Genomic DNA, 14,712 nt, shown 5'->3' with positions numbered 1-14,712 from the left:
TTTTTGGAGGGGAAACTGGGAATGGAGAAATTCGCATGTAAATAAAGAAAATATCTAAAATTAAAAACAATAAAACTGGAAAAAAAAAAAGCACTACTTTCTTCGAGAACTTCTGAAATCTTAAGCACCAGCAGAGGGCGCGCTCCTCACAAGCTCTACATTCTTCACAAGCTATGAGAATTTTGTGTAAAACCATTCAGGTCTCATTGCCAGTGAGTAAAATACAGAATCACCGCCCTTGTTCCTGGAGTGTTTATATAATGGATCAAAACATTCCTGGGAGATCTGTTGGCCAATTGCCAGGGTGGAGAGGAACAGTATTCATCCAATACACACTGGAGAGTCTATAAGGGATCTGCTCAACTTATTGAGTAATTATGTGAAAATACCACACACACACACACACACAGACATGGACACACACACACACACACACACACACACACACACACACACACACTATCTCAGAGATCAGAAAGGATTAAAATACCTGTCTAAAAACTAGGAATGTGGATACAAAAAGCAAAGATCTGCAAAGATTCAACAATTACTTCATCCTAGTAAAATGAAAGTACACTTTTGGAGTAGACAACAAGGCTCTGCAATATTTCCTTCTGGAATATTTTTAAATTCAATATATCAATAATTAAAACTGATGCTCATTAAAATAAAGACTTTAAGAGCTTTCTCCTTGCCAGCTTTGAGGTCTGGAAACATGTATCTTAATTTTTAAAAGTCATATAAGAACTTGAAACGTCATGACACTCTAAAGTGGGCAGCTTGGGGCTGGAAAGATGGATCAACCAATGAAATGATTGCCACACAAATGTAAGGATCTGAATTTTATTCTGAAACACACATAAAAATATCCAGGATGGGTGTACACACCTGTAACCCCAGTGCTGAGGAGGTGGAGACAGGCTCCTTAGCCAGCTGCTCTAGTTTCATAAGTAAGCCCCAGGACAATCAGAAAACAAGGTACACACAGACCTGATGGAGGAATACATTCTTAAGCTCATAGGTACACATACACACACACACACACACACACACACAGAGAGAGAGAGAGAGAGAGAGAGAGAGAGAGAGAGAGAGAGAGAGAATGGTACAATGTAACAGTGTCTAAACTGTCTAAACCTTGAAACATTGCCTGGTTTCGCTATTTTTTGCAGCCATGAAAGAGAATCTTAGTCCTTACACATATAGGTTTCATTTCTGGCTTGACTTCAATTTAGAAGATTTTTCTTAAGTTTACATTATGTCTAGGAGACAAAGCTCACATGTTAGGGCTTGAACCTGAAGCGCCCCCCACAGGTTTACACGTTCAAACACTTGATTCCCAGCTGGTGTTGATACTTTGGAAGGTGGCAGCACCTTTGGCTTCTGAGACTGATGGACACAGGTCACTAGGGGTGGGCTTGAAGGTTGTAAGTCAGTCCTCGTTCTGGTTCAGTATGTTAATTCTTCCTTCCTCCCTCCTTCCTTTCCTCCCTTCCTTCCTTCCTCCCTCCTTCCTTTCCTCCCTTCCTTCCTCCCTTCCTTCCTTCCTTCCTTCCTTCCTGCCTGCCTGCCTGCCACAGCAATAAGACCATCTGTAGCCAGTTCCTGCTATCATGGACAGAAACAGTCCAGCTGCCAGGACTTCCTCGCTGAAGTGCATGCTACCCTGGAAACTGAACCACTTGCTTTTGCAAGGTATTTGGTCCCAACAATGAAAAAAATAACTAATATAGCAAGTAATTATGGAAGATTAATTAAATCATAACTAAAGGACCCTTTGTCTGCCACCTTATAAGAAAACCCAAGAGAAAAAAGATTTTTTGTTGTTTTCACAATTTTTAGAATGAATAGCATTGGTATAAAGGAATCTATGGAGATCTACTTTTCCAAATAAGCTTAAAAACATTTGCCAAATGAATCTCTCTCCCACATCTCTTCATGTTAGTATTTACAGGTGTGTTTTTAAAGACCTGAGTTACCTAATAGCAGGGGAGGAAATGGAGCGTTGAAGAAAATATCATAAGCAAGATGCTACAGGCACACAGAACTGTGAAAGATCAATAGAGAAGTATTTTGAAAGAAATGATTTCACAAGTGCTAATTAATTTATTGTGTAGAGGGGCAATTACTTAAGAGAATAATGTTAGGACTAGAAGATGTGAGGTGGCCTCATTAAACATCAGTACTCAAAGCATGAAAGAAAATCCGTGTTGGAAATTGCAGATCCAAGGTCCCTTACTTCCAATTCCTTGCCATGATTTTTATATATTGTGTGTTCAATAACATCAAAGGCATTAATAGGTACTATTATGATGTTGAGAAAAAAATTCAAAGCTGTGAGTGGTGGCATGTGCCTGAAACCCCAGCACTAGGGAAGCCATGACAGGATAGCAAGTTCAACTTTACTCTGTAGCCAAGCCAGTCTTGGTAGGATGTAAAGCAGACAAGCAGAAAGGACAGAACAGGGGAAAGACATGAGGGAGGCACAAAGGAGAGAGAGAAGATATGAGGTAAACAGATAGAAGGGGAACATACTTCTTATTCTGTTTTACTCTAGATCAAAATCCATGATTTCTAGAAACTTTGAAGGTATTGGGAGCTTTCTCCAAAGATTCATACCAATTCCCACAAAGGTAGACTTTGAAAGTCAAACAGCAATATAATAAATAGTATAAATTAGAAACCTAAATTCATCTAAAAATGAAGTATGTTTTAAATTAAATTACAAAATATTACGGCTGGGTATTATTTTTTGTCTTATTCAAAACCCCATTTTAATAAAATGTAAGCACTCTCTTGTTGTAATGTTCAATATATGAAATGTGTTTATTTACCTAAGAACTGCTAGACATTGAGACAAAACTCAGCATTTCTTTGTCACTAAATGAGCCTCAAAGGAAAAGCTCTTGCATATTTGAAGGTGGATGCCTAACTGTGGTGTTTCACAGGTCTAATGGGTAACAAGAATTTAAAGCTGGGTGACATATTTTCCCAAAACAGGATGCTAAAGAGTAGTTATTATTGCTATACTAACTATGTTCTAGAGTAGCTCATAGGAAAACATGGCCATGTGGTTATGTGTGTCAATAAACAACTATAGTGGTTTGCCTTGGCTGAAGATCACCCCCTCTCAATGAAAAGCCATCTATGGCTTCAAGGCTAATCCCTCAAGATTTTAAACCAGATGACCTTCTTTGTAAGGGTCTTGATGTATCCATTCTTTTCTTTAAATTTTAAAGTATTTAAGGGAAACTTTTGTGTGGAGGAAGTAAAGAAAAATGCAGGAAAATTGGGTGAGTTTTCACCATGTTCCTAATGTCCCCAATCTGTTTAGAATGCCAGTATATGAATGGAAGCATTGGTGGCTTTTACTTCATTTCACATCTTAACCCAGCATCTGCTGTAGAAAATCAAGAGAAGGCTGTGAAGCTTCAGAAAAGGCAGAACTGAAGGTGGGGCTGGAGGATGACAAGGAAGTTCAAAGTGTGTCTTGCTTTTCTAGGGGACTAAAGTTTAGCTCCCAGTATCTATGAGTGTAGGTACACACACGGGGGGTGGGGAGGGAGGGAAGGAGGGAAGGGAAGAGAGAAAGAGAGAGAGATGAGCACAAACACACAAATAAAATAAAAATCTCATTTAAGAAAAGGAATGCAAGGACATTGGAACTGTCTTTTATAGGAAGTTGGGCCATATATTGCATTTAAAAATCTGCAAAAGCTGGGCAGAGGTGGTGCATGCCTTTAATCCCAGCACTTGGGAAGCAGAGGCAGGCAGATTTCTGAGTTCGAGGCCAGCCTGGTCTACAGAATGAGTTCCAGGACAGCCAGGGCTACACAGAGAAACCTTGTCTCAAAAAAACAAAGAGTAAATAAAAAATAATAATAATCTGCAAAAAAAGAAGAAAAGAAAAGAAAAGAAAAGAAAGAAGAAAGAAACTTCAAATATCTTGCTTGAAAAAATATAGTAAATAGTAACTATGGAGGATGCTTTCAGTAAGTCTGGCCAGGTTTGCCTCATCAGACACCGTCTCTCATAGCTACCCTGCTCACGTCCTGTTCTTTGGCCCCTAAACAGCCAGGGTCCAGGAGAACCAATAATCTTTCAAGAATTGAATATTGGGGCTGAGAAAGAGCATTACACCCAGAAAGAAAATGACAACAACCATTTCATGCTCTCAAAAACCTCTGTACATTCTGGCTCTTGCTACATTTAAAGCCTAATTGTCTTTGAGTTGTTATCTCAGTGGAATATTTTGTTGAAAGTCAATGAAACCATTGAAGCTTGAGTCTTTGCAATGAGGTGGAACAATGCCACTCCAGAGTGGTGTGCATACAAACCTGGACGAGCACAAAGACAGGCTCGGGCAAACCAATACAATGCAGTCCCTACTGCTAATTAGAGAACAGGGGGCTCAATGTAGAATCCAGATCATAAGTTTGATACTTATTATAGTGTGTGTGTGTGTGTGTGTGTGTGTGTGTGTGTGTGTGTGTGTGTGTGTTGTGACCTACTATTTTCCCTGCAACTGTAACATTTGGACATTGTTTTATTTCTTAGTAGAAGAATCACAATTGTAAACTTTCCTTACAGTTTAAAACATCTTGCTTTCCAATGGTCATTCACGCTGGACCATGCAGAATTCAAGTGTAACAGATTTGTTTGTCTTGATTGACAGCAATATTGATGTCCACTGCTGTCATTTACTGTTGTCTTCACAACAAATGGACAAGTCAGTCTTGCTATTTGGGATGTAAAGACCAATAATCTTTCAAGAACTGAGTGAGGACTAAGAAACAGGTTTATATCTAGAAAGAAAATGATAGCAACCATTCCACACTCTCAAATACCTCTGTGAGTTCTAGTCAAGAGGATCTCCTGAGAAAGGAATTAACAAAAATGGCCATAAAATTATCTTCCATATCAGCCTGGATTTTGAAGTTCAGACAAGAATATTAAGGTTTTAAGAGGGAATGTGTTTAGACAGGTTTTATAGAGCAGCATGTGTTTGCAAGGAATGTAATCCTATCGTAAACTTGCCCCACTAAGAACCAATCCCTCACGACTATGAAGATTTTATATCATAACAGACTTTGACTTGGATTTCCATTAATTTATTTGAAAGATAACATGATGAGTAGTAAAACTTCTCAAAAGTCACAGCTTTTTTTAAGGAAATAAAACCCAGGTTGGCTCTGGTAGTTAACCATCTTTCCACAAACAGCAGTATGGAGGACAGGCAGATGAGCTGAGGTAAATTTAGTCACTGAAAGTAGTTTCACTGAAAAAGCAATAGTTTATATGTGCCTTTCCAAAAGCCCCATATTTCCAAGACTATGTAGCACAATAAATGTAAAAGCCAAATCAAGAGCTGGAGAGAAGGCTCAGTCTATAAAGGTATGCAAATAGGTGGTCCTAAATTCAGCACACATACAAAATGCCCAAGGACAGCCTTGTACTCCTGTAATCCAAGCACCAGGGGAAGAAAGACAAGAAGATCTCTGAAGCTCATTAGCCAGCCAGCCTAGCCAACTCAATGAGCTTCAGCTTCAGGGAGAGACCTTGTCTCAAAGTAATGATAGTGATGATGATGGTGTGGTGGTGATGATGGTGGAAACAGAAGGCACACTATCTGAAAGTGTGTTCTTTCTCTCATATTTGTAATCTACATAGGGTGGTGTGTGTGTGTGTGTGTGTGTGTGTGTGTGACATAAAAGCACAGATGAAACTATGTGGCTGGAGGCAGGGCCTAAAAGGAAGGGGGAGGGAGGAACAAGACAAGGAAATGGAAGGGCATATGACAAATGTTACAAGTTTCTCTTCCATATGGAATCTGTCTACCTATCTATGCATCAGCTAGCTATTGTTATGAGGGCAGAAAGGAATGGATTGGGGAAGAGCAGGCAGAAAGGATTGTAAGGAGCCAAGAGAGGAAATGTGAACAAAGTATACAAGATTAAAATGCTACAGGGAAACTCATTATTTTCTATCCTAAGTAAACAATTTTTAATAGAATGCGCCGCTGTCTCTGAACATAGCCCAGACCCTGAGTAGAGGCCTCAGGAGACCCTCAGCAGCTCACAATGTTTGGAACACCAATGGCCTTTCACAGTCTGCCTGTCCAGTTCTGACAAATCACCTCCCTGGTATCCACCCTCCACTCCTCTCTTTTAAGAGCTTGCTCACCCCACCTCTGGCACAGAAGTCTCTTTCTACTGTGGAGCCTCTCCTGGACAGTGTGGGCAGAGGTGGCTACTTCCTCCTGTGCCTTCAATTGCTGTTATCCAAATACATCTCAGGCAGCCAATAATTAGCTTCCACACGGCTTACTTTTTCATCTGACATTTTCCCTGTTGACAGAGATGACGTTTGGCTCATCTCAGCTCCAGCGTCTAATCTGTGACCTGGCAGACAGTAGTCATTTTAAAAAATGCCTGCAGCATGAGGTAGTAATTGAGTCAATGAATAAAACACACGCAAAAAAAAAAAATGATAGTTTTTTTCAATGTGGGCAAAATTAAGCTGTTATTATAATTGTTAAATCTGGATTATTTACCCACTGATTCAGCATTTATTAAGAGCTGTTGCAATATGGATGGAAGATGAAAGAGAATACACCTGATATCATTCCTGTCCTGAAGAGACTCCATCTAGCTCATGGGAATTACAGAAACCAATTGGAGACCTCTGTGGAATTCATCACCATCTTCAACAAGCCTAATTCAAAGGACTCAGAATCAGACCAAGGGGATAACCTTCTACAGGAGTAAGGCTGTGGACAAAACTGAGAGAAGCAATAGTAGAGCAATAGTTGTGTATATTTACAAAGAATTAAGTGAAGCTCAGCATTACTGGGGGTGGGAAGAAGAAAGGGAAAAGAATCAAAATAGTTGCATTGAAGAGGCTAGTCAGGTAAGGAGCAGCCTTGGTCTATTCCAGGGCCTTACTCTGAAATAACTGGAGGAATTAAAACAAGACTAAGATTTGTATGGTCAGCAGTCTAGGGAGTTGATGGGGACCTGCCCTGGGAGAGAGACAAGGTTAGCTGGAAACTTAGTTTGAGGAGAACATTGTTATCACAGGAAGATCTATATCACAATTATATTTTAAAATTAAATTTATGTTTTAATCTAAACACAAAGATTATACTTTAATAGAAACTAAGTAATTTGCAGAAACCAGAATGAAAAGATCTTATGAAAAAAGACTCCCATTAAGAGGGTTAGAGAGCAGAAGTTTGATTCCCAGAACCCACATGAAAGTACTTTAACACTTGGAACTCCAGTTCCTGAGATCCAATGTTCTCTTCTGGCTTCTGTGGGTACTTCATGCATGCACTCACACACATAAAATGTAAATGAAATCTAAAATCCCATTAAATTATAAGGATCTTTGGCTATTAATTAGTGCAATCAAGATGAATTTGAAAATTGGGAAAAATGAATCCTAAGAGCCTGGACTCTGCCAGGTGCTAAGGTATGCTGATACTATGTGTCCTCGACATCCGGTAATGACAATGTTTCTTTATATCTATAAGGTTTCTTCCCAACACCAGTTACCTCAGTCGTCATGAGAAGATTCCCCAGAGAAATCTAAATACAGAGCTAACCTAAGAAAACAGTCAACCAATATTTTCAAAAGTTTCAAGGTCATCTAACCAAGAAAAGTCTGAGAACCTGTCAAGTCACAGTCAAGAAATAATAATAATTGTACATACTATGGTCTGTATGTAACCCAGTTGCTGAATAACTTTCAGGAACAGAACCAAAACATTAAACAACCCAAGACAGTACAAAACAAACTTCTTCCCTGGTTTATAGGGTTTATAGAGTGTAACAAGAAATGTTATGCATAAAACCTAGACTGAAGAGATAATACATATACAGTACCTGGAAATGATATGTGATTACTACCTATTTTTTCTGTGACTCTAAAGCTGTTTTACAATATATAATTTCTGTCTTTAGTGTGTGACTTGAGCTGGAAATGGCTCTAATAGAAAAGCAATGTTAGGAAGAAAGGCAGCTATGAACTGGAATTTTCCTAAAGGATTCTAATGCATAAAGATTTCCCAGTTTGCAAAAAGGTAAGGTCTATATAAACCTGTTCATGGAAACTTACACATTTCCTAGTATCAACAATAGCTGGGCAGTCACAAAGATGGATGCCAGTGGCCTGGTGAAGTTCATGTCCTCCTCTGGCTTTATTGCATCTCTAGTGTCACCCTGTTCTGCAGTTCCTTGGATTCCAGGAATGACAGGATCAATAGAAATATTCATAGCAAAAAACAAAGAACTAACCACTAACAGCAATGAGCCTTGCAGGACAAACACGCCATGAAGAGATCACATGCCACAGGAGCACTCCTCATGGAAACCAGTCGGCTCAGTACAGTGACAGCTGCTACAGGAGCTTTTCCCAGAACCCTCTTTAGGACTGAAAGTGTGACAACAGGCAATCGGATCAATGTTGTGCTCTGTCAGCTCTGCAGACTCAACCTTCCCCTTGTTGCCCTATTTGTGAAGTCTCAACATTCCTGTTCATTTTGATGCCTCAAGGTCTGATTGGATCATTGACCTCCTTTATCTTTTCTTTGGAATATGCTACATCCATTAAACCTCTCTTCTCTGTTCTCTGTCTTTAGCAACTGCCCTTCTGTTATACAGATATATTGAGATGGGTGGCCACGACCAATAAATACTTTGAGATGCCAGAGCCAAGACTTCGTCTTTTGACCCCAACGGCAAGTCATGCAGGATTTAACTGTGCCTGAGACAGTATAACCTACCCTACCGTAAATGCTTCGCATGTTTCCATGAACAGATGGACAACGATAGGCTCCAATTTTCCATGGACACTTCTGTTTTACTTTCAAGGAACATGTAAATATGACTGAGAGTCTGAGACCCCATAGTGACCTTACTTCCTGCCCACTGTATCACACTCGGATCTGTCCACATCCCCTGTAAGTTTGCTCAAGTCTCTACTAAAGGACTTGCCAAGCTGTACTCAGTTTAACTGTGGCCTGCTTCTTCTGCACACAGCCTTCTGTGTGGTTGGCCTTTCTCACCTTCCCATCTGCACTGGAATGCAGAGCTCAAAGCAGAGTCTCAGATATGATTTTAAACATGTGGTACAAGGAGTTACCCAATTAAAGACAACCATTTGTGTATCTGAGAAAGATCTGAACGTGCTGCTTTTGATTTAGCCATCAGAAGCAAAAATAGAAACTTATCTCTCCACTACACACACACACACACACCTCTGAGACAGCAAATCATTTTGAAAAATTGATTATTATTTATTTGAAAGGGCTGTAAATATAAGGAGACAAATTTAAACACAGGTAATAAGACAATTAAGTGGGAATATATTGATAAACAGTATTGTCACTTTCAAATCTTTAAGTGGCATCATGAGTTTGATTAAATTACTGATCGTGTGCTGCAATTTCAAGCCTTAATTCTTCTCATGGTCCTCGATCCTGAGCTCCTAAGACAGGGCTACATAACAAGAGAAATCCTCCATCCTGAGCTCCTAAGGCAGGGCTACATAACAAGAGAAGTCTGTGTTTGTTGTGCTTTTCTTTTGCTCCATTTTCTCTCTGTGTTGATCTTAGAAAGAATGGGGGGGGAGCATTCACTTGACTTCTGAGAAGGGTACATTCTTAGTTCCCAGCCTGACTCCACCCACCATTTTTAAAGATATGAGGGAAGATAAACTTCAGACTCAGAGGAAGTAATTAAAGAGAACTGAAGGAAGTAGGTCTTGAAATAGAAGCATAGTTTTTAAAAAGGAGCAAGATTTGTGTATATTTAGAAAGTGCCTTGCTACCTAGAAATCTTAAGTTGAACAAGCGAACCCCACCCTGAATAGTAAATAAACTAAACCAGCATGGGGCCGGCGGGGCAGGGGAGGAGAAAGGGGATGACCAAGATTTAGAACAGCAGATGTGATAAATAACTACAGAAAAACTGCAGAGAGTCAGAAATGTTCTAAAAAGACAGTTGGGCGGAGAAGGCCTAGTAAGCAGCTCAAGTGCCCTGCTCTTTGCCTTCAGTGACTGTACAAGACTTAGTAAAGGCAGAGGAGTGTGGTACTGTCTGATTCCTTCTGGGAACCTCCTGAGTCACAGATACAACAGAATCATTGCTAATTGCTAATCTGCCTTCATTACCTATATATATATATATATATATATATATATATATATATACATATATAATTCATCAACCTGCCAAGACATATTGACTGTGGTCTTTGTATCTGCAAAACAGACTCACCATAACCAACACCTCACTCATATGCTTTCTGGAAACTTAAATACTGCTACGTCTGATGGCCCTACTGGTTCACCTGGGAAAGATGGACATGGCGTCTGTGAGGAGCAAACTGGGTGAACTGAAGATACAACCAGCTTGTATGGAAAGGGAACCAGAATGTCAAAAAAAAACCTTTCTAAACTTGGCTGTAGCTAAAGCATAGTCACTTGCAAAGGGTGTGAGCTCTGCTGTGTAGAACCTGGTACCCTTAGAGCTGACTCCATTCCCACTAGGCAAGGCTAGATGTGCAGTGGGGGTTTTCCTCTTTTTTCCAGCCCTTCCATTCATGGCTGTGCTTCCCCTATCACCTCACTGCTGAACTCTGAAGACTTCAATAGAAATGGATTGCCGTTCACTCTCCATCGAGGGCCCAAATAACTCCTAAACATGGACCCTCGTATGGTAGGCCTATTTTAGGTATTATCAATTCTCATTTCACTTCAATTTCCCTAGCAATTAATGGCACACCATCTCCACTTCATCAACAAGAGAAGGCAGAAAAGATTGACCCTGACTTTCTGAAGGTTGCACAGCTCACAAGTGTAGATGCTCAGCTACGAATCCTGATGGTCAGCACTCAAAATCCATGTGCTTTTATGTTGGGTTCTCTGAAATCGGTATGACAAGCAATGTCACCTGAAGAGAAGATTGATTATCCTTCAGTAATACTCCTATCCCTTGCCATATCTTTGGTTCCACCCCTTAAAGGCATTTCAGCCTTCCTACTAGGTCATTCAATGCCTACACTGAGTTGTTTTTTAACTTTCACTTATTGCTCTGTTTGTGAGATGAGGCTAAATTAAGATTAAATATTTATGGTTGCAGCTATTTTTGAAGAAATTAAAAATAAAACCTTAGAAGCTATAATGCCTTATACATCTAAAGATCTACACAATATATCAGCTGAGAACAACCGCAGGACACTGAAGCAACTAAAATCATCTTTTATAAGAATTAGAAGATTTTTTTTCTGAAGTAAATGAAACATATAACTTACTCACATTTAGAAGAGAAATATAATACTAATGGGCTGTGTCACACTCAGTGGATTTTCTATCTGCTTCTCTGTTTAATGTTCAAGTTTCCACTCAAATCAATAGCACTCTTTTTGCAGTAGAACATATTTGAATTCCAGTAGAAGATCACACACACAGACACACAGACACACAGACACACACACACACACACACACACACACACACACACACACACACACTGGTGGAAATGAGTCAGCCACTTCCTGTGTCAGGATTCAAATTCACTTTGCTTTTCTGAAAACAAGATTCAAGCAATCCAACAATAATTTAATTGGCTGTTCTGTAAATTGCAGACTGAGCACCACATAAATAAACACTAGGAAAGTGTACAGGGAGCTCCAGGCAACAGCTGTCCATTTGATAATAATTTTCAGAACTTTCTACTTATCTGATCATAAAGCACTAGATTACAGCGTGAGGGGAAAGAAGCATTTTAGATGAAAATGTCAACTTTTGTCATTTTTTTAAAGAACAATATACATCTTAAATTTATGACTGACCCTATAGTTATAAAAATAATTGTGGTAAGCACAGGAAATCTAAAACACAGCAACCTGTCAGAGAAGAGTGATTGAGGACTTCTGGTCTGCAGGGATAAAATCCTATCATGTCTGGTCGATAATTGTTAAATTGTGGCAGTCAAAATAAGAGTCAACCAGAGAGACACATGTGCTTCAGGGTGCTCTCTCTGCCTGCAGTTTGTTCTGTTTGATAGATTTGTAATGAACTTCAATTAAGAACATGAAAGATGAATTTATTTTCTCTGTGTATGGCTCACCCACTGAGATAATCAAAACCAAAGTGAAAGAATCAGAAGACAAACTATAATAAGCTAGTCTAATAGCCTGGCTCTAAAGACAGAAAATCCTACTGAAATGACAGTGTTGACTTCCATCTTACTGGAGAGAAAAAAAGAGACAATTTATAGTAGAAAATTATTGGTGAATATGGAAATCAGTACATGACTAAGGTTCAGAAATTTTAGATTCGTGGTCAGCTTACTATTTGTCGAAACACACAGATAGGTGATGGCAAAAGCTAGTCAGATGGAGGTTGTGCCAAGAGATTAGTTTGGGGACATAAAGGAAACATCAGACATGGCTGCCTCACCTCTTTGTCTTCTGGTCTGTCTTCACTCAAAATATTAGAATGGTTTTTAAGATCTATTTAGATACAATTGAGATTCTTAGGAAATCAAGAATGTGTGAAAAGAAACCAAACAGCAGCTATGTTTGACATTAGGATGGGTTATGACCTAAAAGAAGTCTTGAAATATTTATGTGTCTAATAGTGAATTTTTGTGTAAGTGCAAGGTGCAGAACAGCAGTAACAACAAAGTCATAAATACACACTCGGAGGGGCCTCAGCAGAAGACCTTCCTAATAGTTAGAATCTCAAGAAAGAAACTAGGTAACTTCACACAGTACAATGGAGTACTGACCATATTCACCCCCACTCTTCCAACTCTTTAAGCATCCAACTCTGTTTCCTGACCTACCCAACTTTTTTCTTCTTAACCCCTCTAGACCAATTAGGATTATGAAAGATTTTTTTTCTCAACAGCTAGAGACAATTTACCAAGATGGAGAAAATGAGAAAAGAGCTTTATAGGTTTGGTTCAGGACATATTAAGTTTGCAAAGGCTGATAGCATCCAAGTGAAAATTAGTAATTAGTTGCAAACTGGAGATCTTGAGGGTCATCAACACCTCCTTCCAGATACTGTGCCTGGTGAAATGACATCCTGGGCTCTGCTTCATGCCTTTCCCTTTGCGTCTTCCTAGGAAATCCCCACCCCCTAACCTAAGCAGATCATTTCAGTATGCCCTTTCTAAGCCTACTGTCTATACTATGGTAGTTTCAAAAGAAAAAAATGTAGATGACTCAGTAGGTTAGTGGAGGGCAAGAGTAGGGTGAAGTTCAGCATCCCTTTCTACCTTGTCTCCTTGCCCAGTAACTCCTCAAAGAGAAGAAGACAGGCTCTGCCTTTGTTGTTTTTCTATCCAGTTCATCACTGGCTTCTTCACAAAGCCTCTGTAGACTTTGCCTCAGAGCACACTTTTCTTCACTCATGTTGACTGACTTTGTTGGTGCTTTGCATTCCCAGAAAACTATTCTACTCTCACCTGTTGCAACATCCCACTGCAGTTGAAAGAACTTTCATTTGGGGGGGCAACTGTATTTAGCGTCTCAAGAACACTCTCTTTGTTCAGCTGTCTTTATTATGCTTAAGTCTCCTCACTGTGCTCATAAGAGACCATATGTTACCATCAGTTCCATTGGTTTTCATCTAGACATACATTTCCAGCTCTTAAGAACAGATAGACTGAGAAAAGCATCCCAATTTGGCTTTTTCTTTTATCCTATGCTGAAAACTAGAGTAGAAACTAGCTGATTTGTATCAATACCTTGTGCCTCCTTGAAGGAATGGCTACACTTCCTTAAGGCTTTAACTCATTACAGCAGACACTGGTTATTGAAGAACAATCTCTCGACTCTGCAGGATAAAATTATACTAAAAATGCTTTGGTATAACCAGCTTCTCTGAATGCTAGAGTCCCACATTCTTGGGATATTCGAGAGCTAAAAATAATGAACACCATGGCCCTTTAGGCCTTTGAGTTTAAGATTTTCCTTTCAAAATAATATAGTTATTCTCTGAGGACATGAGGACAGTACTACTTTATTTAGCTTAAGCTAACCCAAAATAGAACAGAGGAAATAATTGAGCAACTGCACATACATCTTCATTGTTGTCCATTCGTGCCAAAACTGATGTGTATGGAAAAATAAAAACCACTCACAATGAAGAACCATCTTGAAAACCCTATACTTATCTTTAGACAGTGGTACCTAGGAACTCAATAATTGCCTTGAGATAAACTACAACACAGATGGATGCATTACTCTTCTTTCTACAAACAGACAAAGCCTTCGATAACTGTACCGGACAGAAGTTTACTGAAAGTAGCTATGGGTCCATTTATATCCCATCTCCCCAAAAAGAGTATAAAAAGTGGAAGCTCTTGCTCTGGTTTGGACTTCTAAGCTGCCTCACTGACTTCTTCCACACTGAATCAGAGCTGGAGGGCAGTGTGCTGAACCCCGGGCCAACAACCAGAGAGCCAAGCTGGAAAGGAGATACTGGCCCGAACAGTCACTGCCTTGTGTCGGGAACATTTTTGTGTGAAAAAGAAAAGAAGCCTTTCTTGGAACTAGTATTCGTCAAAATACTGATACACTTAAATGTTACTTGGCAGTTCTAATTTTGAGGAGTTCTGGGGAAATGCCAACCTCTGAGGCAGCATTCTCTGGTGTGATCTGGGCAGCTGTTAGGAGCATAGAAAATTGGTGCTC

The 14,712-nt window shown here is 39.6% G+C and overlaps 1 protein-coding gene and 1 long non-coding RNA gene across 2 annotated transcripts in view; one reads left to right on the top strand and one right to left on the bottom strand.

Moving 5' to 3' along the window:
* The window catches only part of Ppp1r1c (protein phosphatase 1 regulatory inhibitor subunit 1C), a 98,974-nt gene that overhangs the window by 32,075 nt on the left and 52,187 nt on the right, over positions 1-14,712 (bottom strand). The window lies entirely within an intron of this gene.
* LOC116092038 overlaps positions 1-14,712 on the top strand; it is a 45,418-nt gene that overhangs the window by 1,727 nt on the left and 28,979 nt on the right. The window contains exon 2 of the long non-coding RNA XR_004119157.1: positions 1,581-1,695. This is a non-coding gene — a long non-coding RNA (uncharacterized LOC116092038). The remainder of the gene's footprint in view (positions 1-1,580; positions 1,696-14,712) is intronic.

This window comes from Mastomys coucha, unplaced genomic scaffold (assembly GCF_008632895.1).
Source record: "Mastomys coucha isolate ucsf_1 unplaced genomic scaffold, UCSF_Mcou_1 pScaffold15, whole genome shotgun sequence".
Lineage (NCBI taxonomy): Eukaryota > Metazoa > Chordata > Mammalia > Rodentia > Muridae > Mastomys > Mastomys coucha.
The sequence above is the reverse complement of the archived record's forward strand: the minus strand, read 5'-3'. Positions and strand labels throughout refer to the sequence as shown.